We start from the raw sequence: 6,000 nt of genomic DNA, 5'->3' as shown, positions 1-6,000 counted from the left end.
TGCAAACAGCATCGGCACACAGCCGTATTCACTCTTTTATGTATTACATGTTTTCTATTGCTTTCCTGTGGTGGAATGAGAAGGCCATGCCAAGATGGCCACTGGCAAGCGAGCATCAGTTACTCAGGAATGGCTTGGGAAACCACCTGGCAATCGAGCCTGCCTGGCAACAGGCTGTGATTGGTTAGGACATAAACCACCCCTTGACTGGATTGGCTGCCTCAGCTATATAAGCTGCTATACCAACTGAAATAAACGAGTCTGCAGGCTGTTTGCCTCTGGCCTGCTTTCACCCGACTCCTGGTGTCTGTGTGGTGACTCCGTGCCTCTTGCCCCCACCATGATCCTCCTCTCAGGACGAATCCACAGCAACACTTTTCTTCTAGCCAGAGCTGGTAGTTGCAATGGAGACAATGCAGCCTGCAAGGCCTGAAATATTGGCTATCTGGTCCTTAACAGAAAGGGTTTGCTGCCCCCAGGTGGCAGGGGTGGGGCGGGGGTGGCCCCGCTGCGCCCCTCTGCATGACCATGACCGGTGCTGCTAAGGTCCCAGACAAGGCCTGTCCCCTGTCCAAAGTTGCCCTAAGGATTAAACCTGGTAGCATATTGGTTACTTTGCAGCTAAATCTGGATTCAGGGAGGAACACCGGGAGGTCAGAGCACACGCTGTGCCAAGACTGGGCATTTCCCATTGAGATGCCACAGGTGTTCTTAGGACAGTGGTTCTGCAGCAGGTGGACCCAAGTCCCCACTGGGAAGGGAGGCTGCGGGCTGCCGGGCAGACAGTGTAGTCCGAGGCCTGTGCAGGCGCCCGGGGCCTGCTGTAAGGCCACCCTCTCTTTTTCTATTGCAACTGTTGTAGGGAGACCTTGCTTTGAATAATTTCATCTTGCACTTACATGAAACTTGCTTAAATTTTAAAACTCTTGTGTTAACTGGCTTAATCCTTAGAGCAACCTCAGGAGGGGACAGGCATTTAAATTCCACTTGGATAGATGAAGAAATTGGCCCCAAGAGGTAGAAGAGCTTTCCTACAGCCATAAAGCTAATGAACAGTAGAGGCTAAAACCCGAGGCCTCAGCAAGACACCAGCAAAACCCGAGAACAAACTTGGAAGACCGCACTCGCGGCAGATGAGATTGGCTGCGTGCAGTAAAGCCACGTTCCTAAGGGGTTAGTGAAGGTGGATGATCCAGATTCCTAAACGCGAACTCTGCATGGCTTTCAGTCTCAGAAAGGGCCTGACACACCCAGCCCACATCTGAGAGCGCGGAGCGTTTGGTGGGGTTCCAGGAGAGACACACCCACCATCCCATCCTCTCCGAAGACGGTGTGCTACTCCGAGAAGTTAGGTATGGCAGCCTTGCGTATAGCTCCATGGAGTGGAGCCAGTAGGAGGGACCCATTTTCTTGCTTACTAAGGAAGCTCTGCCGGAACTCTGCAGTGAGGAGAGCCTCTGGTCACGTGCTGCTGCGAGCGCGTCGTGTTCTGCTTTGTGCAGGGATGCGCTGGCATCCCGGTGCTGTGCCATGCTCTCGGGGTTTTCGTTGTCTTCTGTCTGAGTCTGATTAACTCCAGGGCAAGGGAGACCCGAACAGAGGACTGGGCTCTGAGTGACGGTGAATTTGACGAGCGTCACCCCTAAGGAGCTAACCACTGCTCGGGTATAAACTTGCAAAGGAAACGGAAACTAGCTGCCAGGTGGAAAGCTGTAGAACCAATGAATACGAGGCACTAAGTATCAAAGGAGATGAGCGGGCATTAGAAGTCACTGCAAACTAAAGGTGCAGGTAGGCAGATCCTCAGGAGGCCTTAAGAACCCTGGGGCAGAGGAGGAAGAAGCAGAATGGGGAGGGGGCTGAACAGCAGGTGAGCACTTTATTGGGAAGACTGGTTACCTGGTCTACCTATCTGGCAGGCCTAGAAGACACCTAATCTGAGACAAGCAAATAGATAAAATTGTAGAACTTGGGGGCGGGTGCTGTGGGTGTGGCAAGTAAAGCCGCTGCCTGCAGCGCCGGCATCCCATATGGGTGCCAGTTCAAGCTCCAGCTGCTCCACTTCCGATCCAGCTCTCTGCTATCGCCTGGGAAAGCAGTGGAAGATGACCAAGTCCCTGGGCCCCTGATGCAGCCTCAAACCAGCAGAGCAGGCGGCAGGGGCCCTTGGGCAGGAATTCTCCTTCCATTACACACAGGGGATTGCATATCTCCTCTCTGCTTCATTTTTCTTCATCGGCATGGTGGGCCTCCCTTAAGGTTGTGAGGATTAAATGTGATAATGAACACGCTCCTATTCCAGTGCCTGCTTCCTAAATGTTCAATAAATGCTTTCTGTTATAATCCGGATCCTTTGGGATTAGGCTTTAAACACTGACTCCAGACCTTGATACAACAGCAGGAAGCTCCTTGCCAGCCCGAACTTGTGACATCGTGGACTCCCTGTGTACCCAGCTCTGCAGCTTTGCCTGACAGAAACCCGCTTGGCCCACCATGAGCCTGGCAGGTGCTGGCCCTGCGGCATTCCCACCACTGCAAGGGCTCATCGTTGAGATGCGCCAGTCACCGAAGGAGAGCTGAGAGAGGGCTCGCCTCAAGTCAGGAAGCACCAGGAACGATGGGGCTACGGTGGGCGCGGTATCTGCACCAAGTTCTGGAATACCAGGCGCAGCGGGCCTGCTTAGGGCAAATGAAAGGTGCGCCTCCCCGTGGACGTGCCGGGCTGTGTTCCCTTTGGCCTCAGCCAGGTTGCTGGCAGATCCATTTCACATCCTTTCAGGCGGCCACATGATGCCAATACCACAGCAGAGATATGGAAAGTCCTTTGTGGTTTTCATGGGTTAAGCTGCAGTTTGTTTTTGTTTTTCCCCACATTTTCTAAGATCTGTTGAGCTAGAGAGAATTCACTAAAATTCTGCTAATGGAATGGGCTTTCAGAGGCTTGGACCTCGTGTGGTCTGCAGGCCAGCAGCATCCGCATCACTTGCCTATTAGAAATACAGAATCCCAGGCCCCAGCCCAGACCCAGTGAATCCAAACTTGCATTTCAGGAAGATGCCCAAAGGGATACCTGTTCTCCTGGAAAGCCAAGAAGCCCTGGGGGCCACAGCAGGAATTCACAGACTTAGAGAGGTCGAGGCAGAGAGAGGGGTCTTCCATCTGCTCTGCTCGTTCACTCCCCAGGTGGCTGCAATGGCCTGAGCTGCGCCAATTTGAAGCCAGGAGCCAGGAGCTTTTGCTGGGTCTCCCACACAGGTGCAGGGGCCCAAGGACTTGGGCCATCTTCTACTACTTCCCCAGGCCATAGCAGAGAGCTGGATGGGAAAAGGAGCAGCCGGGACTAGAACTGGTGCCCATATGGGATGCCGGTGCTTTAGGCCAGGGCTTTAACCTGCTGTGTCACAGCGCTGGCCCCGTCACAGCCTTTTTCTATAAAAGGCCGATTAGTAAACACTTTAGGAACTGTGGGCTTGTCATAGTGACCCAACCCTGCACTGAAGTGTACAGCAGCTACAGACAACATGTGAAGGAATGTGTGGCTGTGTTCTAAGGACGCCAAAACTTGAATTTGAATCTTACGTAATTTTCATGTGTCATAAAATATTATTCTTTTGATTTTTCTTTTACACCATTTAACTATGTCAACATCATTCTTAACTTGTGGGCCAGATTTCACTTGGAGGCTATAGTTTTCTAATTCCTGCCTTGGCCTACAGCATCCATACCCCAGCCAAAGCATCCCTTTTATAAAATAGGGAAGCAGACTATGCCAAAATGACAATACCTCCCACTCTAGGTAGAAGAGATTGGATCTTGAGTTTATTTCTGGTGTTAATGTGCACTTCCAGGTGTCCCCCGCTGTTACATTTGGTCTCAGTGGAATCCCCCTCAGCTGTGTGGTCTAGTGAGGGGCAGAGCCGGCTTCGTGGCAAGGTCAAGCATCACTGTACTGTGCAAGGCCCCAGCCCAGCGTGGGGAGAAGAGTATTCGCAGGTTAGCTTGTCTCCCCCTTTATGTAAATTTATTTGAAAGGCAGAGAATCTTCCATCTGCTGGTTTACTCCTCAAATTTCTACAACAGCAAGGGCTAGGTCAGGCAGGGGCTGGCAGCGGGTAACTCAATCCAGGTTTCCCCTGTGGGTGGTAAGGACCCAAGTACTTGAGCCATCACCTTCCACACCGCAGGCTGTGAATTAGCAGGAAGCTGGACTCAGAAGTGGAGTCAGGACTCAAGCCTAGGTTTGACACTCCAGTATAGGACGTGGGCATCCCACGTGGCTACCTAACCTGTGTGCCCACGGCTTGCCCCAGCACCCCAGTCTTCAATCACAGCCCCACCCCAAGCCTGCCCTTTACCAGTGATTCCCTTCTCTCTTCAGACCGCACTCCCCCACGACCTGTGTCAGCGGATACAGAACCCCACTTCTTGAGGCTGATAATGCAAAACCGGTGGGAGAAGCGAGAAGTGCCAGTTTTCATCAGTACAGTACACTTGCTGTTCTATCTTCGAGGTTTTCTTTCTGAGAATGAGGAGGATTCGACAGGGAAGGGGGGCGGGGGCTTGTACCTTACACTGGGCTGTCTTCCCTTTGGCCCCTCTATTTTATATTTTAGCTCCCAGAAGAAGGAACACAAAGCAAAGCTAAGACAATTATTAAAAATAAGTATTTGAAAGAGGAGATTAGAGATAGGTTGCTTTCCAGAACAGGAAGATCCTTCTAGAATGAGAAGGCTGCGAGGAAGAACGCATGACCTGATAAGGAAACTGGGTCAAGGAGACTTCCTACGAAGGGCTTCTGGAGCCTGCTGGGCGCAGGAGGGTAGGAAGAGCAGACAGAGGCAGAGCGAGCTGGGCTTTCTCAGTCTCTGTGCACTTTGCCGGCAGCCAAACACTTCTCCATTCTGCTGGGTTTGGAGAGAAGAGAGGAGGTAACGCTCTCGGCCGGGGCTGCCAGGATTTCCCACCATGATTTCAACTTTAATTAGAAACAAACATGGAATTCATTATGCTGGCCAGGTTTCAGATAAGGAGCCTGAGGCTGCAAAGACAGGATTAGAACACAGATCCGTCGGACTATTCCAGCTTGCCTAGACTAACTTGTAAAAGAAACATGGCTGTCATGAAATTCCTTATTGTTAGGAAAATGGCGCAGTTTTATCTCTGGCGCGATCTACACCCTGACACCATCCTAGGTTCTAGCCCCACCCCCACCCCACCCCCGCCGCCATTGCTGGAAGCCAGGTGACCACATGGCCCCACCCCCATCCTAATGGGATTCGCTGCTCCTGCTTCCCTGCCCGCCCTCCGGCAAAGTTTTAAAAGGACCTGTTCCTGGACATGTGGTCTCTGCGCACACTCTCTCTCTTACTTTTTCCTTCTTTGTCCCCCCACCCCCACCCCCGGCCTGCTGGGTCTTCCCCATAAACCCCTCCCCTTACTGCGGTGTCTGTTTTGTGGGGGCCTTCATTGGTGCCGAAACCCGCGACCTTACACTTACCTCTTCATAGCATTAGAAACACTACATTTTCAGGGTGAGAGAAAAACACAGATCAGGCATCTTTCCCATCTTTCTCCCCAGCAAATGTAATGCTTTCACTAACAAGACGAATTCTGTGAGGCACAAATACCAGCTCATTTAGGTCCCCCCCCCCCCCCGTGGTCCTGGGAGGTGGCAGCATTTTATGGATCAAGAAACTGAGGCTCACAAAAATTAGCAGGAAGGCTGCCCTCCCGGCCACCGTACTCCCGGCTCCTTGCAGGGGACTGGAGAGCACATCGCAGACACACGAGCTGCCCAAGTAACATCAGCCTGTCCCGCATAAATGCCACCGTCTTGGAGGGCAGTTTTTAAAAAATCCTAGATGATCGTTAATGTAGTAGAGCTGAAAGAACAGAAGAGGGGGCTGGGGCCCCAGCCTCGCCCCTACAGCCCACGTGCACCCCTACCTCAGCCCGCCACAACCTTGTCCAGAGTTGAAGAAAGAAAAAGACAAAAAAAGA

The sequence above is a fragment of the Oryctolagus cuniculus genome, chromosome 17 (assembly GCF_964237555.1).
Source record: "Oryctolagus cuniculus chromosome 17, mOryCun1.1, whole genome shotgun sequence".
Lineage (NCBI taxonomy): Eukaryota > Metazoa > Chordata > Mammalia > Lagomorpha > Leporidae > Oryctolagus > Oryctolagus cuniculus.
This window is presented reverse-complemented; position numbering follows the sequence as displayed.